Consider the following 27,963-nt stretch of genomic DNA (forward strand, 5'->3'; position numbering starts at 1 on the left):
TCAGTGATTTATTCCACTTTCTACCACTCATGGCAGTGAACTTCGTGATTAATAACCTTCATTAGACACTCGTGAATAATTACAATTTTAAGGATAAATCCAAAGCAATGTAAGTAATCATCAGCCTTATATGAAATTTACATAAGCTCAGACCAGGTGGTTTTACAGGGGTGGGGGCAAAAACTATCCCAGTGCATAATATATGGAAGAATGTGGAGGAAACTCCAATTATTATATTTCTTTTACTACTCTTCTATGCTCTTATCTGCTTTTCATCTTGCTTTGGAATGCTCATATTTGATTGAACTTAAATTATGTTAAACTTGTACAAAATCCATACAAAAAACCTATAACGTTAAGAAATTCACTAAAAGGTTCTCATTATATATGTTCCCCACTACTATGTTATAATATTCATTACTATGCATTCCTATTAGATACTGAATTTAAGCATGATATCAATTCTGTATTCCACTTCGAGATCCGTAGCCTGCCGGCCAATTGGATAGCAACGGCTAAATAATTCACAATTAGAAACTTTGAATATTAATTGCTGATATCTTGCATTATACGTTTTTATAATTTCCTTTTAAAATGAATTCAGGTGGCAGTGAAAGTGATTATAATGGTGAAATATCTACCCGACATTGTGGGAATTACGGAAGAATCAATTTATCACCTAAAAAATCAAAGAAACACTATATCAAACGTAAACGGCTTTCACGGAATGTAGCAATATCAATGAAGTACCTTCTTTTTCTGAAAACGTCTTTTACTAAACTTTCCAAAAATATAAATCTCTGTCCTTGTGGGAGATACAATCAATGTTAAGGGATATAGAAGAATATTTTCAAAGGAGAATCAGAAGACTATCAACCAAATAAATCCAAAACATTCACTCCACGATAAAAGAATTTATCACATAAGCTGTATACTTCGCAACCAAGGCAATGAATATGTATTTTGTAAAAGTTATTCATTTTTGCGTTATATCATTTTTGAGTTGCATCGTTCAAGGACTTATGGGTCCTTGCACACTATTCAATGAGAAGACTTCCAATATCTCAATCTATCCTGATAAACATATCCTACACTAAAACAAAAACTATTGGAAAATTTACTGTGACTGGTTTAAGAAATATATGAGACAACAACTGTTTGAATTATGAACACTGCTAGTGCACCATCTAGAAAATTGGTATTAATGAATTTGGATGTATGGGAAAACAAATAGCTACCTGTTGAATGCAATTATATACACCAGACATGGCTTCCGTAGGTCTCCTGCTATCTTACTGGTTAATACAAGTGACATATTACTACTCTTAAGCGACACGGGAGCTAGAAGAGTACGTCGGTAAAGAATAATCCAAGAAGTCTTTCGAATTTTCAACAAACATCATCAAATACTCATACTTCAATGTAGTCTATTTTGATCAAGAGTAAACAGTATCAGTAGTAATTATAACTAAGTGCACTAACGCTCAGATTAATTTGATCAATAAGTGAATTTGCACAGAAGTATAAAGCAGAACATATTACTCATCGCTAAAAAGCAAGCTGTTCTCCTTAGAAATATATAACTGTAGAGAAGCAGTTGAGTGTTAGTTCATCCTTCCTTTCTTGTCAAAAGAAACAAAAATCATTATTGTTATAAATATGAATTAGTGAAGTTATGAATAACGAATTTTGTTTTATAATGATACATTTGATTTTGAACACTAAAAAAAGATTGAAAAATCGATACATTGTGAATAACCTATCTCTTGAATATTTATAATCTTCTTTCTTCTGGTGTTTTTCATTTTTTTTGACAGTGTGCTCATTTCAAATCCAAAACCCATCACACTCGTCCTTTTTTTTGTTATCCATCTATATTTGTAATACACACTTTCTTTTTTATAATATCTATGTCGTTTAGCCTAGTGGTTTTCAGCTTGGGGTGTGCTTCCCTCTGAGTGGGGGTATTGAGAATTCCAGGAGAGGCGTCAGCCAAGCGAAGCTTAGAGGCTTGACCTTCTCTATGTCATGGGTTGTGGTAACAGCCCAAAAGACTCTTCATTGATGACTGTATTAAATACGGCTTTACATTTATTGAGAAAAACGGTAGTCATTTAACTCAGTGAGTAATTTGTCATGTAGTTAAAAATAATGATGCAATGTGATCAAGACAAAACTTCCAGTGAATGTAATCGAATGGAAAATGAAAAGACCGTTGAGGCCTCTTATTAAATTGCCATGTTGATAGCTAAAATATGAAATCCCACACGGTGAATCAATCATAAAAATCTTCCATCTGCAAGTTGGCAGAAGACCTACGGAAGCTATATCTGGTGTATTGATTTGCGTTTGGTAATTTTAAGTTGGCTATTAGTTTTCTCATAAATCCAAATTGATGTGTAGTTGCCGTGTTGATAATTCATGGAAAGTAGAGTAGTTGTTACATTAGCTGGACAGAGGTCAGCATACTTCTAGCATATTTTGTGAAAATACCAGTCACAGTAGATTTTCTGACAATTTGTGGTTTGATGTTGGGTTTAATCATTAGAAAGGCTTATTCAGGGTCTTGAATGTATTTACATCTCATCTACATATATACGACATTACGCTCATTATGAATGCAACCTTAAAAACCTGTACAATGCAGTACGATATTCAATAATTCGTAACCTTTGTTATAAGATTATAATAATGATAATAATAATAATCTGAAAGCTTCTGCGATGAATTTATTTCTTTTAGATTGAATATTTCGGATTTTTTCCATTGATAGGTGCCTCATTTTTGTTTGAGAAAAACACGCATCTTCGAATATTCTTCTATATTTATATCATTATTTGATTTTTGTATGCTCCTTAACATGGAGTATATCTTCTACAAGAACTTATAGTTTCTAGTATAGTTTTGTAGAATAGAACAATGTTTTGAGGAACAAAAGTTTCTAGATGCTCTTGATTTAAGGTATCTTCAATAATTTTGAAAAGATAGATAAAAATTGACATTTCGACTTTTCTTCAAGTCTTTATCAAAATATGATATTGACACTGACAATTTGCGAAATTTGATAAAGACTTGGAAAAAGTCGAAACGTCAATTTTTATCTATCGTCTTATTAAAGAAGCTAATTTTAAAACAGAAGAGAAATAAATTCAATTCCAATTTTTTTTCTAGCTTACAGTTTTTGTATTAAATTGTTGGCTCTCAATTTTGAATAGCGAAAAATAGGTTAGTACGGATGTCAGTCTATATTTTGGACATAGAGATTTTCATGCTCAATATCGAGGGGTTATTTCAAATACGATTCAGTTCTTAAGCAGAGAACATGAAAATCAGTCAGAATATTAAAACCGAAGGAAGTTAACCAAAAACTGAAAGTTGCAGAGTAGCCGAAGATGTTATTTGACAAATAGTGTATGACTTTATGAAGTCATTTAAGTGCAACCGTTGGATTTAATTTAGAATAAAATGCGTAAATATTCTGCATGATTATACTATAAAGGCTTAGAGACACTTCGGTGTGTCTTAATAAAGTGTGGTGTTGAACGTGACAAACAGCATGGATTCTATTTAATCATGTTTTAACGTTGTAACGTCTTCCATAAGAATATTTATTAAAGTATTAAGACATACCGAGGCTCAAATAGAAATATGCAATATTTGGAAAAAACCTGATTTGATATACCCAACAAAGTTGAGTATGGCGGCGTTGATAATTCTGATGACGGTCTCAAATACTTCTTGCTTAAGGGAAAAACTTGTGATTGCTCTTCCTATTGGCAGTCAAAATAGTTTTATAAACAATCTAGCGCCGATTACCACGATGTTATGACTGCTTATTTGAGTTTCAGTAAGATTGTTCTTCAATGCACTTATATTTGCTTGATCAAAGGCTAGTGGAAGTGGATTTCTTCGCTATCGATTTGTAGGCACTCAGAATATTTGCCCTTTGCGTTTGAAGTTCAATAAAATGTTTTTGAAACATCAGTAGAAGTCGTAAAAATAGTAGGAATATTTCCAGCAATCAATTAAACTAATATATCAAGTCTCTAAGAGAAACTGAAGGTCCACAAATAATTGTGAGAATCGTAGTTATATTTTAGTATTGAATAACAATTGATACCATGAAATTATCCATTGCCAGCAACCACACGAAACATAATTTCATGGAACAACTGAGATAAATAGATTCTCCAGTCCTATAGTAAAATATATTATTATCTATCATAAACAAAAGCAAAACTGGCAAGTTTTCAAAATTGGATATCAATGCCAAGTCAACAATTTTATCTAGTCTGCTAGAACGACCCGTTACCCGGTTAAAAAGAAATCAAGCTTGCAGTTTTGTTTTGCGTTATGAGCATACAATTCAGCATTTTCATTTGATATTGAGGTGGGTGTTTTGGAATTAGATTATCGGAATTTATCGTGCGACTAATGTAACAGATTAGTAGGTTGCCAAAACAATGAGTTTAAAAAGAATGAATTATTTTTTTTACAGACAAAACTTTCCACATCTAAAAATTATGTTTTCTGTAAATCAATTCGTATAGAGATGGGCTTAGTTTCCATAAAGCAAATTAATAGCAATGTAACTTAAATGTACTGTGGTCGTTAGTTCAGCATGTGTCAATTTATATTCCATATTTGACACACTCAAATCATATATTCAGCAAATGTGGAAACACAATAAAAATATCAACGTGACGTTACTTTTTGTGCAGTGTGTGAAAGCTATTTGAATAAATTTATTATCATAGTTTCCGTACATATTTATAAAATTCTGGAACACGTCAAATTTTATGCATTGATTGACATTATTCAACGTGAAAATGCCACCTGTACTCTTAGAATAACAGGTGTAACTCCCAATTTTTTTATAGAGAAGTACAGATGTTCAGTATATAGTCATTCAAAATACTTTTAAGATTTGAATAAGAGCAAAGTTAATTAGTTTAAAATGCGATTTGTTTTGTGAGTTCGAATCATTATAATAATTTAATTTTTAACTTGATAAATTTCTGAAAAATGGTAAGCTTGAGCCGAGCACAATAGTGAATAACTGATATACCACTTAAAAGAACAATTAGTGAAATAGAAAAGCAGTTTCACAAGTTTCGTCATGTGAAGTTCATTCACTACATTTAATATTAGTCATACAGTAATAATAAACATATCAAAAAATAATGAAATGCATCACTATAAAATAATATATACTGACTAGCTCATCGAAGACGATTTTGATAGGAGCATCTATTTTTATGATGAATGGTGGATGTTTTATAATAATATCATTCATTTAGAAGACGTTATCTTTTTCTATGAGTACACTTTTTCACTTTTGTTATGTTATTCGGAAAAATGTCCACCACTTCTCACCGAATAATCCTTACCTTGTTAAGATACATCAAAAGGTTAATATTTGTACAGGAATTGCTTAAAACCACATCATTAGTTTATTTTGTATTGAGGGTAACTTGGAACTACTTCAAAATGATGTCATTCTGATTCTAACAAATTCATATTCCGATCCAGAAAATCTTCAAAATCCAACCCATTATCCAAGTATTATTTCCCAGACTGTCAATAGGAAGGCGAGGATAGATAGAATGGAAAGCATTATCACCTGATTTTACATTGTTAGATACTTTTCTATGGCAATATGTACAGAACGTTGCGTACAAAACTAAACCCTTCTATTTAGATGACTAAATGACATCTATCTCATTGAAATTTATAGTTTTCTCCAGTATTTCACATACTATCCTATTTTGCGCCTAAAGTTTATTTTTCATTGTATTGTTAATCATTTGATTTTATATTATATATCAATTGAACCAATAAATTTGAAAACGATAACATTTTTGAAAAGAGAATGACGCAACCTTTCAAACGATATATCAGAAGTTTATTCAAAATCAGAGGTTCATTCCACCTGCAATTCGGAGAGGTTTAATGATAGGGATCGCATTTTCCCGTCAAAGTATATCAATTTATAACTGAAATTTGAAATATTTCGAAATTTTTCATAAATTCAATCATTTAATCAAAAACTCAAATAATCAATTTATTCCGTTATTCTTTTTCACATTGTATAGAGCTGCACGTAAATGAGTGTGAATGTAGGATACTGAGGTTATATTGAAAGCCATGGAGATAGGATGATACTCTTGAGGAAAGGGGACTCGAAACCAAAGACAGGAATCAGGTTTTTATTAAATAGCGAAATCACTGGGTGATAAAACCAAATGTCGATTGGAGGATCAATTCCCAAGAAGACGAAGATCCCTACAGTATCCTTTAGTGAATTGAATTATACATGGAAAAAGATTTTAAATACAATTCAAACAAGTTCATTCTTTGTACTAAACCTACTAGATATGATGATAACTTCTAAACGAAGTAAAGTAGTAAGATGAGATTTTGATCCCATACAAAACAGTCAGAATAGTTAGGGTTACAATGAGTTTGCATCTCCTGAGAATATATAATGTTTTGATTTGATTTTAATCTGTTGCATATATATAAATTGCGTTTCAAAATTGATAAGAAGCTCCGAAAATTGTCTGAGGAGCAGACTATACAGTGTAAGCCAATTGCGTCTGGAAATACGCATGAGGATAGCGATTGCTTCATTTTTTTTTAAAATATTCTCCATTAAGATAAAACACTTTTGCATGCGTTCGAACCAATTGCCGAAGCATTTTTTCCATTCCGATTGAGGTACCTCCAGAACCCCTTTTTCGGGTGTAGAAAAACGTTAACACTTGATCTGTGAAAATAAGAAGAAATCATTGGGTGCCAAACAATGATTGCACGTTGAATGACTCATCTTAAAATTCAAGTGCAGCCCTCGTACAAGAAAATAGACCAGAATATATGCAATTGAAGATATAACCTAAGTTCTAGAAAAGAAGAAGCAACAAAGCATCCCAGCCGCAAAATATAAAAATGTAATTGTTGAAATATGATCGAAAAAGTATTATATCTTTTAACAAAGATACTGTTTAAGATAATCGAAATAGATGGAGAAATTTCGAAGGAATAGAATTTGTTTCACATATACTGGGTAAGACCTGGCCACAACGGTACCGTGTTGATAGTTATTCTAGCTCGTCAAAATAAAATATTACGTAGTTTCTATAGTTAACTCTCACGGTGTTATGAAATAATCTTCATAACCTCAATTGCTAGTTAAACATCACGTTGAAAAAAAATTTTAATGAAATAATTCATCAGACATTGTGTTCAATAGATTTTTTCATTCAATAATTTTAGTTTTACATGGTTCAAATAGAGCTGATGGAGATATAAACATCCGACGTAAATTGTAATGAAATTACGTTGTAACACTATTCGATAAATCTATATCTGAAAGTTGGAGAAACGTAAGTTACAAATAACCAACTTAACAGGAAGTTCCCAAACTTTTCACAACACAAAAATACAAGAATGGTCTATTGTAATAGCTTGATTCAAATTATATTCATTTACCACAACTGGAAAAATTTTAAGTTTGCCTACTTTGTATTGAATATGGCGAAAATATCCGTTTGCCTACTTTGTATTGAATATATCCAAATACCTGTACCATAACTTAGAAAATACTGACTTATTTGCTTTTCAAAATGACTCATGAACCGTTTTTAGCCATAAACGGTGATAGGCAGTTGTCCATTACTGTTCCTTCGTCTTGCTTGTGGAATTCGTTGTTGTACTGGAAATTATTTTGTTCCATACATATCTTGTTAACTCTAAATATTCTTCTATTACATCAGCTCCCAAATTAGTTTATCTCAGTAAGCTCTCAAGGTACTTCTAGGTCTGCGGGATCGACAAGTTGGAAAATAATGAACTTGCATCAAAGAAGATTAAAATTCAAATTAAAATTCTTCAATGTCTGTAGTAAAAACTTTGTTGATAAACACGGTTCTTACAATTTTTAAGTAATTCTTCCACATTTATGATCATTCGGATTCCTGGAGATTTTGGTGTATCGTTCTGTTCCGATTAAGCTGTCCATTCTCTCGAAATAGACCTTATTGTTCATTGTTGTCCTTGTTCCATTTATCTGCTTCTAAGTAAAAACAATCTTTCCTCCTCAAACTCCTGACATTATTCAAATCTTCCTTGTTGACTGCTTGATTTCTATTCTTAGTAGACATATTTTTCAATATCACATGTAGCAGCCCCCAGGCTTAAATAACGGGTCTTCGCTTGAGCCAACGCTGGGAAACCAACTAATAATAGCCCAAGCCTGGCTGAACTCTATGTAACCTTACCCCGGCCATCCCATATTCGCCTGACTGAACTCTGGGTAGCCCGACCATCTTATAGTCAGCCAGGCTTGGCAGAACTTGTATAACTTTTTATTCATTTTTGCAAGCAACCAGCCTGGTTGCAGACCAGTCTTGGGTTTATCCAGGCAACCAGGCCTGGTCCAGGCTTGCAAACCAAGCAAGGGACATTGTTCGTCAATATCGCCATTGCCTGTGACAGTAAACCCCAAATCCTTATTCAACAACTCCATCTCTTTTCTCTCTCTATTTGTATTAATTTTTCATGAGTTCTCCGAAACAGACAATATGCTATTTACATTGTCGGTGATTCAGCCAAAAAGAAATAAAGTGGAGTTACATTTTCGGACTTGAGCTTTTATAATCACTGCTTCATTGTATTAATCAATCTACCGATGATTAACATAGTTATGGCTCGATAGATTTTGAATAAATGGAAACAAAAATTGGTGGCCCCTGTAGCCCTGAGGTAATAAGGGATAGCTCTATTAGATTCAGTGTATTGGTTTTCTCAAAGTGGTATTACGTCTTTATGAAAACGTGTTGATGTAGATCACTAAACTCATTTTTATATTCCCAATTAGAATGCGACACAGCAAGTTTTTAGAAAAAAAAAACTTAAATTATCAAAAGTGGATAAGAACTCTTCACCTCAAATAGAAATATTCTACAGATGGGCTGATGCTTAGTTAAAAAATGGTCTCACAAATGTTGAAGAACGTCCAATAAGTGCATCAGCAACACGAAACATAGCAAATATATAAGATATAATAATAGAAGGTCCTATATTTCAAAAGAGATTTAGTAGAGGCACTAGTCGTCATATTGAAATATGCCAGAAATATTTTGGCTTAAGTCATGAGTTATAAGAATATCTTTTTAAAATTGGTGCCGCATTCTTCACTAGAGGAACAGAACGTACTCGTTTATTGAATTCAAAGCAATTGAAGAATCCGTTTTATCTGCTTTTATATTATTTTTCTTATAATAATGCTTCCTGATGTTAGAAATCTCTTGATCAAACTTCAAGTGGTACTGTTATTTGAATAAAGTGATTATTTTAAAAAACAAGGTGAAACGTAACATACATTGATACGATTGAAAATATATGTTTCCTTGAGAAGAATTTTCATATTCTGTATCGTTTTTATACGTTATTTTTTTTTTCAAAAATAAACAGTTTCGGGATTATGGAATAAACCAATTTTTTCTTTATTTTTCACAAGAATGAGCAAACAAGAAAAGAATGAAACAAACATTTGAGAGGAAACTTTTCCATACGAAATTTGGGTGAGTATATTCTCCGAGAATTTCCACAACTAGTAGTTTCCTTAAAATAAATACGTTGGATTTTCCATAGAATTCGCGAAATGTCAAAAATCAATAATGTGTCTGGTGATTTGGTACATCACTTTTCACGTCTAGAAATCGATAGGAACTAGAATTTTGCATATCTTGAAATTTCTACTTCGTCATGCCATTTTCGAACATGCGTTGTCTTTTTGAGGAAGTTCTATCGATAAAATACGGTAAAGTTGTTTGTAGTATATTATCATCAAATCAACACACAAGGTAACCTGCTACCATACTGAAAGCAATAGACCTTCAAACCATTGCTAAAACAGACCTACGCACACGTATATCAACATCTCAATGTACCCCCACTGACTCAAAAATCAACAAAAGCAGGTTAAGGAAGAACTAATGATAGATTATATGAGAGGTGACCAATAATTTGAATGCAGTGATACTGTTAGATAGTCTTATTAATCTTTTTGTCTAATCTAGTGAAGAAACGACTTCGCAGAGTTAGTTGTCTAAAGCATGACGTTCGGTAGCACGCTTTTATTTACCAAGTGGAGTTATCCGTTTTTCTCTATCTTCTTTTGCTCACATACATATAACAGAAATTTAAAATAAGGATAAAACAATATCTCGATAATTCATAATACTACCCCTCTTAAAATTGCGGACATTGTGATAATTCTTAGCTTAATGCCTTTGTTATTCATGAAAAAATAGTTTCAATATTCAATGTTGCAGCCTCACTGATTCCCAAAAATGTTAATAAAATTAATACGAACAGCTACTTAGAAAACTGACGTGTAATTATTTCAAACAATATCAACTGTACTATTCACATTAGTTCAACAAATTGAGATTTTTATCTATTTGAATAAAGCTATGCAAGTTACTCAAGCCTATTTGCAGATGTGATACCCTTATCATCTGACTATTATGTCATCTTAAAAATGCACAAATGACGAACCTCTTCCATCATACGAAGAGTTAGCAATCCTCAAGGGATGGTGTTCATGAATTACAACATCACTGAAACAAGTGAATTGAAGATCAAAGAGAGTGTATTGAATAGTATAATCTATTGCCAATGAAAAATATGAAAAGCCAGACTTCTATCGTCGTGCAAATTTTTTCAACTAATATTATCCGGTGAGCGATTTTTTGTAATAACTAGAACTAGTTAACAGAATTTCATGGTAATTGCATAATAATATCAACGTAAGTTTGGAGAGCTGGCTTAATTTCGACGTTATTCGAAACATGAAGTTCAAAGTTACCAAACTCTTCATGCTGAAAACTTCATTAGCATTTTGATAAAATAATTCAAGCGTGGGTATTAAAGAATATAACTTTATCCTTCTACTATCTATTAGTATTGAAAATTTATAATGTGAAGCGTTAGTAGTTATTGCATTTTGGCGCTGTACTTCAAAGTATCATATATTCGATAAGCGACCCTTCGTTGTAAAAAGCATCATCAACCAATTGTGATGGAACGAGAGATATAATAGATTGTCGATCTAAATTATTTTATGCCTTCGATACGATAGAAAAGCTACTGATTTTTTCGAATCTTTGAAATATATGGATTCCTAGCTATTTCTGATGAATACTAGATTTGCCTCACTTATACTATAATTAATTATCTATTAATATTTAACCAACTTATACGATTCATTTAAATTCATCGGTTGGTTTCCTATGTCGTTCCGTTAACTATGACTATTTTGTAATTAAATAACTGCACTAAACCAACTAAAAAAACAATCAAGTACGAATTTCTCAAAAATTCTAGAAAATAAAAAGACCTTTCTAGATAAAAGGTTAAAAAAAATAATGTAAACAAATCGTCGCTAGGATGAAAATATATATAAAAACAAACCTCAAACGAAAGCCGCTTACGCCAAATTTTAGAGTTCTAATATAACCGAACAGGCATCATGGCATCATGGCGCATATCGTAAACTTGTTCGTAGCAATATAATAAATATTGGATCATACTATGTCTCACTGCTCTATCCGGCATTGTTAATAGGAATACGGAATGTCAGGGCAAAACACATTGATAGAAAAAGTGAAATAATATACATTTATCAATATTTCTGGACAAAAATCTAGAAAAAACATGAACTCCTGCTTGAAACTTCAAAATGCTACACTTATATTTCTCAATTTTTGTTATTTAAAAAAATATGAATATAAGGTGACTTGTGTCAAGAAGTTCAAGAACTTCGTTGGTACTACGTTGGTATTTCCAGAAATATCAATGAAATTCATACTGTTCACTATTCACACAACCACTACACTAACACTCACAATCACACTGTCTGACGCGGCGTTTCGATAATCAAGTAATCATCTTCAGACATTTAAGATGAAGTCATTTTGAAAAAAAGATAAATCAATAGTTTCTGTATTTTGAGAGGGTATGTGGACGATATATATATTTGATACAAAAAAAGAAAATTAAGATTTCATATTAGAACTCAAATCAATATGTCCATTCATAGAATTTAAAAGTTATAAAGTTGAAATAGATGCTATTAACACACCGATCAAGAATCACTGTAGCGACAAATATGAAAAGATGGAAATGAAAAACGCTAGCACTGATAGTTCATAGTAGAATTGTGGGTGGTAAAGGACTTGTATTTGTGATTTGGTCTGCAGTTCTTTGTTTAACATGCACCAGTGGTATTCTGGTGTTGTGATATCCATAGTGTGAAGATGGAAAACCATATCCGGTTAAAAGGGAAGTCACGAGCCAAATTTTGCGCTTGTTTTAAAGATGTAGCTGTTTGGTAAGGAAGGTGGAAGGACCATCTTTGTGTGCCTTGGTATGCCTCAACCCATATACTCTATCTATCTCCGCTGGTCCAACCTCGCAAGTAGACTGTTGAGAGACGTAATATAACCTTGGACCTTGGAAGTGTTTCAGGAGATTTTTTGGTACATCATAACTTTAATGATACTTGAGCTGCATTTGGCATATTGTGGCATGTATTCAAGTCAGATATACTGACATCTCTTAAACGAAAGATGTTTGATCAATGCGCTCTTCCAGTATTGTCTTATGACTCAGAAACACTAACATTGACACAAAAAGTGTAGATAAAATAAGAATAAATCAACGAGTCATGGAGTTACATCACGACATAAAATCCTAAACGAAGAACTGCATACAAAACAGAAGTTACAGAAGCAATTGAACGAATAACACATTTGAAATGGAACTGGGCTGGCTATGTCGCAAGATTGTGAGATAATAGATGGACGAAGAGAATACTAAAATGGCGTCTGAGGGATTGAGCTTACAGAAACAGAGCCTGACTGCAGACACGATGAATTAAGAATTATGAAATTCAATTAGATCCAAGATGCTCAAGACCAATCAAAATTCTCTAGGTTAAGATAGGCTTATATCCAGCAGTGGACGAGACAGGCTGTTTAATGATGATAACGTGTTCATCTGATAGAGAAGATCAATTAATTGAATCAAATACATCTAGATTTGTCTTAGTAAGGTGATAGTAAGTGATTGAATTTTAGAGTTTGGAATAACAAAAACAGATTTAAGAGCAGATCCTAGTGAAAGAATAAGATATAAAAAATTTTGTCGCAGAATTGGTGATACGTCAATATTTGATTAGTATGTTGTGGGGGGTAAGCGGAACAAAGATTTGTTCTCCTTCAATAAATAAACCAGAAGACATATCATGTCCTATCTGATCTCCATAACTTCGGTGGAATAATTATTTTTTTCTATCATTCACGCTTACCATCATCTTACACATAAAGATACAATGTGAAGAGTTCTTATAGGGTTAGTTAATAGTAGTGAAAAAAATCCCAGCACCAGATTGGAAAATGTGTTATAAACAATCATTAATATATTAAAGCAGAGATTGTTTAGTCAGCGGGCTAAATACGAACAAGATTAAAAGCCACTTTTCCTTATAAGGGCAATTCGAATAGAAATAATTGAATTTCGGAGTTACATCTACCCTGGTGATATACAGAAAGGCAATTTTATCTCTCAATAGAGAGAATTATCTCGAATGAGTGTCACGGTTGAAAAATAAATGAATAGAATGAAGAATATTAGGAATTTGTCGTAAATTTTACAAGGAAGCGCTCGGTGGATGCGTAAAAAATAATATCCTTCGAGACAAAATTGACAATACCATCTGTAAAGATGAATTAAATGCAATTGATCAATGTGTAACGTTTCTCAATATGGAAGCAAATGGAGCAGATGAAAGCACACAACACTAGAAGTTCACAAACCATTACGTTCTAAAAAGCTTATCAATATGTCATGTCATTGAATATCCAAGCGAATAAGGATAGGAACATATTGATTAACATGACATTGCTTATTTTTGGCTCTTCCAATCTGAATATTGAAATAAATGAAGGAGGATAAAAAATTGATACGGAAACAGTTTCGTGTCTGATCTACATTGATGTCAATTTTACTTGGAATAAGGGGTTGGAACCATTCTTATTATAAAGTTTAGGATGATAGACATAAAGGGTGGAACCAAAATCTTAGAGCATGTAATTTTTCAAATTTTAGCCTGAGTTCAGAATTTAGTTGCTCCAAGTTGTCAAACTAAATATTGGAATGCTCATGTTATTTGGTGAAAATTTATTCGCACTATAGATCAATATAGACTTGCGAATGAATTTTACGAATTCTAGAGGTAATTACCTGATAATTACATTGATACCAATTGGTCAATCAACTAGCTTCCTGCCGAAATCTTATCATGGAAAACCAATATTTCCGCTGACGTCGGAAACAAATTGTCATCTCGAAAATCGGATATAGAGAACAAGATGACAACGATGAATGAGAAGATACAATCAGATATAGAGAATGAGATGACAAATATACAGGATAAAATGATGAAACTAGAAGAAATTCAAGGAGATGCCTCACATTTACACCAGAAACTGACTTCGAACAGCAAACAGCGAACAGCGAAGAGGTTGGATAAGAGATATGGTCACGAACATCTTGAAAATCTCTACAAATCGCAGCTGAAGAGCAGAAGGCAGAAAGGTGACGAAACTCTTCAAAACTACGAGGTGACATTGCCTGACTTGTCCGATTCCCATATACAAAAGCGCCAGAGAACATAATGAAATGTTTGGGCATCTAGGCATTCATTGATCTCCTGCGCCACCATGATATGCATGATATGTTTCCTTTATCCCAATACAGTAGATGCCCTGCCTGCTGCTCTTGAATATGATGCAGCCTCGAAGGCTTCAGAATATAACGAAGATACAACTATAAAAGAAGAAGGTGACGAGGATTAATTGGACCAGATCGTCAACTTGATAAATGGTATGGATAATAAGAATCGAAAAGAGAGGAAATGACGAAATTGTGGTAAGCCAGGGCATGCATGCAGAGAATGCAGATAGCTTGTCAATCCAAGAGCGAGAGTAGCTTAAGTGCTAAAGGAATTACAAAATAATCCATGGAGAGAGCATCTGGTAGTAAAGAAAACCCTTCTGCCTGTCCGTGAAAGGTTTTATTGAATGAACAGGTCCGACGATGTGAAGGAATGGTGCTACGAGTAATGAACCACATCGCAAGATAAAGGTCCCCATGAAACAGCCTTTCCGAAACGATTGCCTTAGATATCTTTTGAATAATTTCTAGGAAAGTCTATTTGTTTATTGTTCTGATCTTCTATTTTCAAGAAGTCTTGAGAATTATTTTGGGATATATTGAAGGAGTTTATGTAGCGCAGTTTAGTTAGTTTATTATAAGTAGTCCAAACAGACAAAAAATTTCATTCCTGGAATGGATTACGTACACGTGAAGCATTGCTTACAAGTGATGGTTCAAAGATGAAGTGATATGAATCACGACGTTTATATAGATGCTAAAGTGCGTTCATTATGGTGAGACATGATAACATGCTATAAATTCTAGAAAAGTCACCTATACATGATAAAGATCTACCCATTATTATTAATCTGTACTGGCATCATACCACTATACTTTGTGTAGATCACCAAAATTTCCCTAAAATCGAAATAAGAAGAGTGGTGTGACAAGGGTGCATCTAGCTTAATGAAGTCTTTCCTGAGCTCTTATACGGCGCAGAGGTATGGACGCTCAAAGCAAATCTGCTGAAGCGTTTGAGATATGAGTTTATCAACTACAAATATAGATACTACATTTTTACACTCCTTGTGGAGTACAGTAAATAATGTTTGAATTATATTGTCTTCTGAGAAATAAAATAGCTTTAATCGAGTTAGATTCTGGAATAAACATCCCTTGAATCACGTCCACATTTTAGTAAACGTAGGAAGAGATTGAATGAGTTGGTCTTGTCAAAACTCTTGTCGAGAGCTTCTGGGAGACATAGTCAATTTTTTATTAGAAGATGGGAGGAGAAGAGAAATGCAGTTATCGTTGCCAAACGTAGGGAAGATGTTACATGATATGGAATCCAAAATAGAGTAATCTAATATAAAGTTTTCTCATTGTACATTTTCATATTCAGATTGAGTAATTGAAGAGTGGAAGATACATGTTTGAAATCCAATTTTTACAAAGCGACTTTTAATTAACAATACATGTTGGACGGTCTATAGAACACTGTGACTTTTATATCTCTGAGGCAATATTACTAGTCTTTTAAATACATCAAAAACAAGAACATGATAGATAATTCTGAGAAAATGGAGGTTGTTTGACCTATTACATAGTAACATCGAATGTATTCTTACCATATGTTTAAAAAGTTTAATGGAAATACATTTCATATAATTATATACCGTGTATAATTATCGTTATTATAAAATTAAGATCACGACTAATTTTTTTGTAAATAATACGATGGGTCCAGATACATATCGTATATTTTTGTTTCAGAAGTGCTTATAAACTTTAAAATTTTCCAAATATTGTACACGAACCATCAAAAGTCATTGTCATATTAAACAAAGCGAATGCTGTTCCTTCAAGCTCCATTGGTGTCCTGTATAGCGGTTTTTCCACCTCTGATATATCAGCACAAAATCAGACATCATCTACAAGCACAATTTCTACAATATCCATTGCAGTTGAACAAATGAGGTCCTCAGTAAGAATGTGAGTATTTTTTCCCAATTTGCTTGGTTGTATGATGTATGTATCAAGAGTAAAATAAGAAAATATTTCTTTTTACACACAGTTTAGATGAGTTAGGTTTGCTGTTCATATGATAAAATTAGCTAATGTACTCACCATAAATTATCTATAAATTATTTTCTAATGGCGCATGGGCTTATCTAGTTTCCTGATATCGGGAACGAAATTTTTCCAAATAACAGTGAACATCTCTTAATTCTTCATCAATTTTAATAGTAGTGAATAAAAAAATTCTGGCGTTTGCCTTTTCGGAGTAGGTTTACCGTTCGCAATCCACTGTCTTGAGTGTTTTCTCGTTTCAGCGGTCTAGTAGTGTATGCAGATTCCATCCAAATTTATATATCGATACAAAAATTCGACTCATTTTTCTTAAACTGCGTCAATAAAGTCTGTGAAATGTTCATTCGACTACGCTTCTAGTTCAAAATAAGTAAACGTGTCACCCAACGCGCGGATATTTTACACTTGCATAATTTTACACTCAGCATATGATAAATAAAATATTTTGATATGCTGATAGCGAATCGGACACAGCCACTTCTGAAGCAAAAAAAATTACGATAGTAAATGATGTCTAATATCTTTTTTATTTGCTTCTTTGTCAAAAACAAATATTCAATGACAACTTGATACTAAGTTGTTTCAATTTAAAAAAAAAACAAATCACTTATACGATTGTCAACCAGAAACTGGGATTCCGAAAAATCAGACCCCCGTAAATTCACCTTACCTGGATAATTTTGAAATCTATAATCAGGTTATTTATCAAGATTAGGGTCCTTAAAACACGTTAGATAATGACTAATAATTAAAAAGAAATTCGCCTTCGGAACTCTATAAAACGCCACAACTTCTCACTGTCTTACTCCTCAAAACACAATTGAGGGGGAGAATAGAAGAAATTAGCGAGTGCAGATACTGAAGTTGAGGAATGCCTTGCCATTACAAGCCAAAACAAAAATACTTTTAACGGGAAATTCTAATAAGAAAGAATGTGAGCTCTCGATTTCAGCTGGTGGTACCTTTTGCCAAGCAGCTTTAGCTTCGTTCAGACAGTCTCCTCCACGTCATATCCACGTATGTTCATAGAATTTAAATTTGATAACCACGGCCAAATAATAATTCCAGTTACTTCAGAAATTTCAATAGCTGAAAGTGCGATATTTCGAAAACGTTTCTCCGCTAAAAAAAGTCGAATGTTCTTATTATATTAATATGAACAGCACGCTTTGAAGATAATCAAACACGGTAACTTTTTTTTATTGGACATTGGTTAAGGTGAACTCACAATGCATAATTAAACTATAAACATTCGGTGAATTCTTATATTTTGGTTACTAAAGGATACTGAGATTTGACTATAATGATGAATCATTCTGTATTCAGAGTCTCAACAGTTTCACATTTAGTCGGAGATATTTGTTTTAGTATTCAAATGAAATTTAATTGATTTGCAAACGTGTAGTCTTCACAAACGTAGAATATTAGTATTTTATTTTCACATGAGTTCGAATAAGGAGCAGCAGAAACTTTAATAACCCCCATGATTGAAATAATTGAGTAATTGCCAAATTAAATTACATCTTGAAATGCTTAACTAGCGTGCAATGAGAGAATGAGGATCATCGTTCTGTTAGAGGAACGCTATAATTTCAACTTCTGCTTTGAATGTTACTAACTTGATTGACCGAGACGCTCTACAACTTCGCATTGTGGCTTCTAACGCCTATGGAATTACTTCGACATAACAAGTACCAAAGTTATATTAGGATAAGTAACCAGAAAATTAGAATCAATTTTGACAACAGAATCAAAAAATAGTTTCCTAGAGTTTTTGGTTCGTGTATAATGGAATTGGAAACTAATGTCGACAACTGAAATGAAACATGTAGAAGCCTTAGATGTGTGAAGGCTACTGACCAGGTCTTTTAGAAACGTCAGAAAGAAGTGATTACCTTATGTCACATCTCTTTTTCCGTAATATTAAATACACATACTGTAAAAAACTTTATTCAGTCAAGAGAACTCAAGTACAATTGCCTTCGCATAAGTCTCTAAATATATCGGAACGTGGTATATTTATATCAACATACATGCAATTTTTAATAAAGTTGTTGAAATCATTACAAATTACAGACATACCTGTTAATAAACTATTTTCGTACATTAATTCAAATACAATTCTAAATTAAACATTTTAGATGTGTCTTTTAGAAGAATTACCAATTATTGCACCAATCGACACATGCTTTTTTGAGCGATTGTTAAATTATGTAGTATACAACGCGCACCAATCTTTTTCACAGCCATATGTTCATGAAATATTAAATATATACGAATGAAACTCATGCCCAAGTATGTCTCAATTCCACGGTATGTCATATGACGATCTTGCATTATCTGACACAACAGCCGATTTTGAACGACCTTTACATAATGCGACCACAATTGAATTTGGAAAACCAGCGAAGCAAAGTGGAAGCGAGTTGATCAGCGCACTGCTGTTGGTTTAATCTATGTCTAAAGTCAAAGAAAACCATAGCACGAACGTTCTTCATTAAAGATGTCAAACTTAATGATGGAAATGTCAGATTTGAGATATTCACATAAGTGTTGCGTTATCTCAAGACTTGAGTAGCAACCCTTGTATAAGAGGTACTGTTTATTTATTGGAAAAATTTAATATAATAATCATATGAAATCTTGAATATATTAGAATAGTTTTTGTTGATAAAAATTTTTTATATTCAATATGTTGAATAATTAAACTTAACTTAATTGTCCTTTGAAAATATACTTATTTTCAGTTGGCTTAAAAACTTACAGGAGGATCAGAGAGACAAAGATAAAGGAATACTTTCATGAGGTAATGGGGGGAGAGAAAAGTTCATATAGAAAAGAGAGCGAATGATATATATAACATATACATATTAAGAAATTTTTGGATGGAGATGACGATACAATAGAGAGATACTTTTAGTTGACTGAAACCGGTAAAAATAGTCGGATTAATGCTTTCTTACGATGTAGTAATAGTAGCAAATACATTAAAGAAAATGGAAAAGAAAATAGACATATGAAAAATGAAAAACAACCTGAGAATGGAAGTTGCCATTGAGAAATTGAAAAGGAATGAGTCAAAAAAAAACTATAGGAAATAACTAACAATGAGAGAACGAAGAAAATATATATTGTTCTAAGCTGAACACATGGAACGAAATGAAAAAGCCAATCAAATATATAATGCTCTAAATAAGAAAATTTACGAGACAGAAGAAATAGGCGAGCAACTGGATAAAATATGGAAGGGTAATCAGTCATTGAACAAAAAGATACATAGTAGAATGGCAGGAAGAACGAAAATGGATGGGATGACAAATAAGATAATTATAGAAAAGCTAGAATAGGATCCATTAAGAAGTAAAGTAATTGAGAGATGTTCAAACTGGTATGGAAACATATAGAGAAAAGCACCAAAAAGCCTAAGTGGCAGTATAAAAAGTGATGGGGAAAGAAGGAAATGAAGATCCAGGAAAAGTTGGCTACAACAAGTTATAAAGAAAAGACGAAGAAGAGGAAAACAATAGAACAAATGAATGAAGTGGCATAGGATCGGGAAGAGTGGAAAAATTGATAAAAGGAGAATTGAAACTGAACTCCTAATACTCTGATGCTCGAAAGAACATAAACGATTCTAGAGAAGAAGAAGGGAAAGAATTGTTAAAACATTAAGTTGGCTGAATATTATTCCTCCAGTCTATTCTTTGATAACAGCACTTTTTTGTCCACTCATACTTTACACTCGCCACGTTACTGATAATAATAAATGTGAATAGGTGTGAAATATGACGAATTTCAGGATATGCGTAAAACGGTTGTTGTAGGTCTGTAGGAGTCTGCTTAAATCTGACAACACATATGTTAAAGTTTCTGAAATTTCGTCTAGTGAGACTGCTATACCAAGTAAATATGGAATGAGTAATGGCTAACCCCGACCGCGGTAGGTTTCTCAGGTATGAAATGAATCTTTATAGTATCTCTTCGCGTCTACCGTTTTCATATGTTATACTCTACCTTTGTACTAATATAAAATAGAGATTTCAAAAATTTCGAAAATTTCATTGTTTCTACCTGTTTATTAATTGTTAATTTGGTGCGCCACGTCGCAAGTATCGTCGTCTCTCTCTGACTCATTATCTTAAAAACTATCAACTTTATGTAAATTGTTATAAAGTGCAATGTTATTCATAATCAAGTTGTCTACAATGTGTCTAGAATTTTTTTTGTGGAATCAATTCTACAAAAGTTATTTAAGCATAAATCCAAACTTATAAATAAAATTCACTTTTTCATTAGTTCATATTACAAGGTTTTAACGAAATTAAATGAAATAAAAATTTTTAAATTTCTATTAGGAATATTATTAACTATTTTATGAAGAATTAAAGAAATATAGTTTTCATGGGTCATAAGTACACAAATTCGAGATTTTTCATATCTTTAAAAATTCATATCTCTCTGAAAATATTAACTTTACTCTGAAAAGTCATAGGACTTTGCAATTGTTCAAACAATTTCGCTTTAAACAGTATGGCACGAGTTTGCACCATGGCAACATGCATATATATTATCAGTAAGGCAATTTGAAGAGGATCGCATGAAAAACTTGAGGTTGAACAGTTTTTAATACTCATACGCCGATTCTTCCTGGACTAGGATAGTCAGAACCGGAAAAAATGACGGCAATTTCTAATATCAGGTTGAAATAGTTCAATAAAAGTATATCAAAATGGCAGACCTGAGGGACCCAAAACTTGACCCCTTGGCCGGGTTTAGTTATTACCCATTGCTTGTTTACTGGGTACAGCAGTCTCATTGGAGGAAATTTACAGTACCTACGGTGAAATATGTTTGCCAGATTTAAGTTGACTCTTAGAATATAGTGTACGCTATGTCCGTTAATGAACTGTAACGAACCGAGAAGAGAGAGTGGTACATGGCGAAGTCAATTGATTGCCTCGAAATATAAATTACGCGAAGTAAAGTCCATTGTAAAACACTGGTCATAGTCCCAATAATATTTGGAGCAAACTACCGAGAAAATATCAGTGGTTGAGTGTTCCGGATATAGCGTGCCCTAGAAACTATATCAAGCACATTGAAATCGGTCACTGTTCAAAATTGGGATATAAACATAAAAGTTGTACATCTCACTGAAATTGACAAATGAAAACTTTCTTGCTAATAATCAATGTGATTGTTAGGGCAAAAAAAATGGAATAAAAAAACCGGTACTCTTTAAAATAATGCCAATATTGAAAATTTTATCAATAATCTATACGATTATTCTCACTTGTACCTCCCATTTCAAAAATATTCAACAGAAATAAACCTGGAAGCTATCCAAGTATTTATTTTTACACGTAGCTTTAATCATAACAAATGAGAGGGAAGTTTCTACAACTCTGCGGTGAATAGGTAACTTAAATGCGTGTTTGCAGGTCACGGTTAGAGGTTTTCCGGCTGTTTTGGTAGGTAATTAGCCCAGTGAATCGTCTAATCTTCCTAGGTGGACCACTAGAGAAAATTTGGAATAATGAATGAAAACTTTATTTATTTTACTTGATGTGATTTTTTTTCATTTTTAGAAATAGATATAAAACTCTTGAAAACTGTCGGTAATTTGTTTTGGTTCTTTCAAATGTATGAATTTTATTCCTACGCAATATCGAAGTGTTACTAATTTACAAAAAAAAAATTTTACTGATAATTTAAGTCGAAAGTTAATCTGTTTTATATTCACAATACTTTGCATCCAACTTGAAATAAGCCAAATAAAGTTGAAATTGATCAAGTTTTCCCATATATTATCATCTGTTTTTCGAGCTCTATAGAAATTTAGACAAATATTCAACTTTTTCTTATTCTAAGAATAAAAGAGTGAAATTTATGAAATTAGCAGTGATGATTGTGACGGGAAACAATCTACGAGTTCTGTTAACGTCCTTGTTACTTGAAATATGAACGGACAGAAAAATCCGATATTGCGGAGCACGCTGTCAGTTATAATCACGGAATAGGTATAATTAGATTTCAAGATATTGTAAATTGAGAATAGTTCATAGGAACAAAGAGCCTATTCTTCTCCGTCCATTTGATAATTTATCAGTTAGTTGTCAAGTGTTTATAGGTAGGTGAAGTTCACGGTTGTCAGATAATATAATTGTGATTGTTCGTGTAGTGATAGTAGTAAGCAATATGTGCAGTTTAAAACATTTTCAAAAAAAATCCTATTCATTATGAATCTAATCTTTTCTTATCATAATAAAAGATGTCTTATTGTTAAAATTTATTATTTCTTGACTTGCGTACCACTCAAAAGAATGATAATATATATGTTTCCAAAGTATTTCTTCCATTTCCATTTCCTTAATCGTTCGTTTCTATCAATTTTACAATGTATGGTAAAATTTATTTATTTTCTGAAGCTCTCTTTTGAAATTTATGGATTGTTTATCTTTATTTTCTTCAGATTCAACAAAATTTTTGAAAACATCTACCATCTCTCACATTTCCCATTTTATTGATCATAATCATTATTATACAATTCTTCTGATGTGAAGTTTGGTGTTTGATTTTGGTATTGGCAATATCTATTAGTATTAATATCGCTAATTCAGTTATTTATAGAAATTTCTTCACGTCGTAGACATCGATTCTGGCTTAAGGAGTGTGGTCGGAAAACATTTTTTATCGTACCAAACACCTGTGCAATGGTCGGATAATTGTGACGTTCTGTGGTGAAGGGTTTATATTAATTGCTTGACTTGCTGATCATAATTATTACTTCTTGAATGAATAAATTTATTTCTGTTATTTTAGTTATTATTATTATTGTTATATCGATAATGATATGGAAAATTATTCGTTGATTCATTTTTATGATTATATTGACGTTTCTGCTCATTTCTCATTGAATTTGAATTTTTTTCAGAATTATTATCATTGTTTCGAACTTTAGGCTTATAAAATCGACCTTAAAATTTGTCGAAATTCTCAAAATCGTAAACATAGGCCATTGCGTCTTCAAAAGAGTTAGGTTTCTCCAAATACAGATTATTCGTTATTATGCCTGAGCATCCTGCAATAAAGAAGCTTAATGCATTTTTCTCTCAGGGATTTATTTGGCATTTTTTATATATTTCATTCAAACTATGGCTTATTCGATGTATCGTTCGACTTTTCAACAATTGTTGTCTATCCAGAAGTTATTAAGTTTCAATTTTTCAAGTCTCGTCAGTCCTTGTAGAATACAGTCCAAGACACGTCTGTCAGCAAAACATTGTTCCGATGCTTCTTCTATTTTAGGCCATGTATTCAACTCTATTTTATTCCCTACCGTGACCTCAACTTTTCCAATTAACTTTCCTTAGATATATTTCAAAAAATGATTGTTTATATTATGATCATTGTAAATTGCATATGTTTCGATTAGTTTTTCGCATCAGTTAATGAATTTGTTTAAGGTATTGCTATCTCTGTCGTCAGGCTCAACAAATCCCAATTAAGAGTTTTTGGGTTTGCCGTAGTCATTCCAAATGAATCTGAATCATTCAATTTATTGAATACATATTTGAAATTTATAATATACCTCTTCCTCACTCCAGTAATAGATAAGGGTACAGTTGAGAAAAAAGAAAAATATTAGAAAATAAGGCACTTGTCACTTACAGGCGATAGGAAGACTGATTTTCATTTCTCGTCGCTCATAGATTGTAGGTTTTTGCAATCTATATTGAAATACTAAGTTGATATTTTTATTGCCACTTTTCGTAAAAATACACGACCGTACAAATTCTACTATGACTGCGCCAATTATAAATTTCACTCGCGAAATTCTATTTTTAAAAAAATTTACATTTACAAAATTACGTTACAATTTTGGAAATGTTGAATGAACGTAATTAATCTCAACAATTGAAACAAGATTTATTAGACCAATGAATTAACAAAATTCATTAATATGGTATTCACAATAATTATTTATATTGGAATGAATGCTGAGTAAGTATTTATAAAATATTAGTTTGGATTTTTCTAGATATAACTCGCGATTGAGTCAGCTAGTACGCATGTACTCAGTTGGCTATTGACAAACCATTTGATCTTTTGGGTCGCACAAGGAATGATAGTTCTTTACTAGAGAAACGGAAATGCAAGTAGACTACCAAGTATTACATTCCGATTCATATATTTATGAAATAATTAAGCAAGCAATTAATTACAGCACAACTATTGACGTAAAACTATTGTTGCGTTGTCTTACATCGGAAAGAAAGCAAAGTTTCTCCAATTAAAATATCAGAGGAGCTGGATACTTTCGTAAACACTATTATGCCTCCTCCAATTACAAAATATGTTTTAGGAATGGTAAGTTATTTTTTAGTTATGCTGTATGCTCCCGCAAAAAATTCAAAAGAAGTATATCCTTTGATTAATTCTCTCAGGTACAACCTTGCTCTTTGAAAAATGTGATCGTAGCCTCATTTAGGACAGCATATATTATCAGGAATGTAGCAAGCAAAAAACTCAAAAATTGTATCAAATCATTTGACAGACTAGGAATATTTCGTTAAAAATAGAACAATATTCATAACCTCCTCATGAGGGAGCTGACACAGAGCTATTTTTGTATCTAATTTAGAATTATACCCTTGCAAACAAGCTAATTTGATGTTCACTTTAATGACAATAAAGATATTATTCAAAATGTAAACTCGTATTTTATTTGTTAATATTTTTATTACAAACACATTTTCGGCGGATTTTACTCGAAACTACTTAAAACTAATTGAATAAAAATAATATTACCAACTTCCACTTCATTTTGTTCTATCGAATTTACTTGTCTGAAACTTTCTTCAAACTTTAAATCTTAATACTGTGTATGGAGAGCCGAACCAGTTGAAAATTCATCAGACAATTTTCCAATTAAATGTATAAAGTTGAGGAAATGAAAAAATCAAGAGTGCTTTTAGTATGTCGGAAACCTTTGATTGATTTAAATAATAGCTCAAAATCCAGTAGAGTATTACTCTCAATCTCAAAAAAAAATAAAATCAGAACAACGCACCTTCTCACATGAATTACACACAAAAAACACCATATTTACCATTGAATTTTTCCTATTCCGTAATTTGAAAATATCTGATAATCAGAACTTCAATGAACAAATCAAAACTATTTCATGGCGAACCAACGAAAAAGCAAAAAAGAGGTGAGGACTCTCTCACTATGATGAATGTATACCATAATTTCAATGTTAATAATATCATTAGGAACAGTCGTTTTGCGAAAAATACTCAATTCGTCGATAAGATAATCCGCGACATAGCTGCAAGAGTGAGCATTATATTGATGATTGTTTACAAGAAGCAATAGATTTATTCTAGAAATACCTACCCTTCAAATTGTTGATAAAAGGCGCTTCAATGATTAGAATTATTGAAGGCTAATCTGGGAAAATGATATTTTTATATGAATAGGAGTATAAGAATCAAGTCAAATACATCGAATCAATAAGAACCTTCATAACTCTAGGCAGAGCTACAACATACATGCCTCTCTCTAGTGAAGTGGAAGAGAATAGATTTCGTTTGATCACCATTTATGTATGTATTAAAAATTTCAATAATTTTGTAGAATTATGAAAATATTTGGCTGAATACTCTACCGATATTACTCAATACTAGAAATTTCAAAATTATCAAATCATTACATTTTTCTTCTCCAGATTTTGCAGTTTTTGGAAACAACATATTATTATTTTCTATCAAAGGTATATTGAATGGTCTTATCGTTATATGTATTCGATTGTATAAAAAAAATTTTTCTGTTCGAAAGGTTCTACATCAACTATTCTTTTGTCATGTTTTAGCAGGAAATAAAATATTCGGGCACAAATTAAATTCACTTTCTGAACGTTCCGTCTATTCTTACGCCATTTCCAATTTATCTAAAAAAAGTTGAAAAGTTGTCTCGGTGGAAGTGGATGCCTTCAGATAGACACAATACCCGAGAAACGTCAGCAAATAAACCGCACTTCATACTGTGAGAAATTCCCGGTCCCAAATAAACAAGATTTAGGATGAAATCTGCCAATCGGTGGTTTATTGCTTATCCAATTCTGATATTTACACAACAGACATCTCCACCGAGTCTGAAGCTTGAAGGGTCATATATAGTATATATATATATATATATATATATATATATATATATATATATATATATATATATATATATATATATATATATATATATATATATAAGAAGTCCTCGCCTGCTATATTATGAGCGGTTTCTTATTAGGAACCTCTTCACATTATCTCAGGCCCACAATTCTATTGATAATGCCATGTTTACCAGCTTATATAATTCTGTTTCTGACAAAAAAAAGATACTTGCATCAGACATTGATAAATTTTCGATACACTCTTTACAATATGTGGCTTGATCGATTATTCACATTCACATTTACACATAAACCTACGAGTCTAAATGGAAATAAAGCCTAACAATAGTTATTCGATGTACCCCGTATAAGATGTTGCTTGAGCAGCTATTGACAAACTTAAAAACAGGACTATTAACCGTCTATTGGCACTAACACTCCCAGACATAAAATCAAGTCTCAATTTGACCTTGACCTTCGACCTTCGGCTTTGTCATACTCGATATAAAAACAATGTATTGTATTAAATGATGTATTAATTATTGTATTAATGATGTATTAAAAAGGGCAAACTATCTCAAAATTTTTTTTGCTACAAATGTTCAGTGTTCAGTTGAATGATGAGCTTAAGAAGTAAGTAAATAGGATTTCGACACCTTGTATTAAACATTCTTTAACTTCAGCTGATTATAAGTAAATTGTAGAAAATTGTGTTCTAACAATTTACCTAAAAATAAAAACATTTAAATCACGTATTCATGATATGTTCACTAAGTTAAAAAACAAAATGGCCTTGAATTCCAACTATGATCAGAGTTATATCTTTCCTGGCAGCACCAATACTCTAGTTTGGAGCCCTTATAAATCATATTCACTTCAACCGACTCTCACTTCATAGAAATGATTATTTTCGGGAGGAATTTGATGTTTTGCCTCTGACACTTCAGCTATTTGAAGTAGAGGAGTAGTAT

General features: G+C 32.2%; 1 protein-coding gene across 2 annotated transcripts in view; it reads left to right on the top strand.

Annotated features, from left to right (window-relative positions):
- The window catches only part of LOC130452451 (amphoterin-induced protein 2-like), a 74,309-nt gene that overhangs the window by 12,161 nt on the left and 34,185 nt on the right, over window positions 1-27,963 (top strand). The window contains exon 2 of one of the 2 annotated variants that reach the window (XM_056791737.1): window positions 16,501-16,719. The exons of the other annotated variant lie outside the window; for it this stretch is intronic. The gene's annotated coding sequence lies outside the window, so the exon portion shown is untranslated. The remainder of the gene's footprint in view (window positions 1-16,500; window positions 16,720-27,963) is intronic. 2 annotated transcript variants of the gene reach the window in all.

The sequence above is a fragment of the Diorhabda sublineata genome, chromosome 1 (genome assembly GCF_026230105.1).
Source record: "Diorhabda sublineata isolate icDioSubl1.1 chromosome 1, icDioSubl1.1, whole genome shotgun sequence".
Taxonomy (NCBI): Eukaryota; Metazoa; Arthropoda; class Insecta; order Coleoptera; family Chrysomelidae; genus Diorhabda; species Diorhabda sublineata.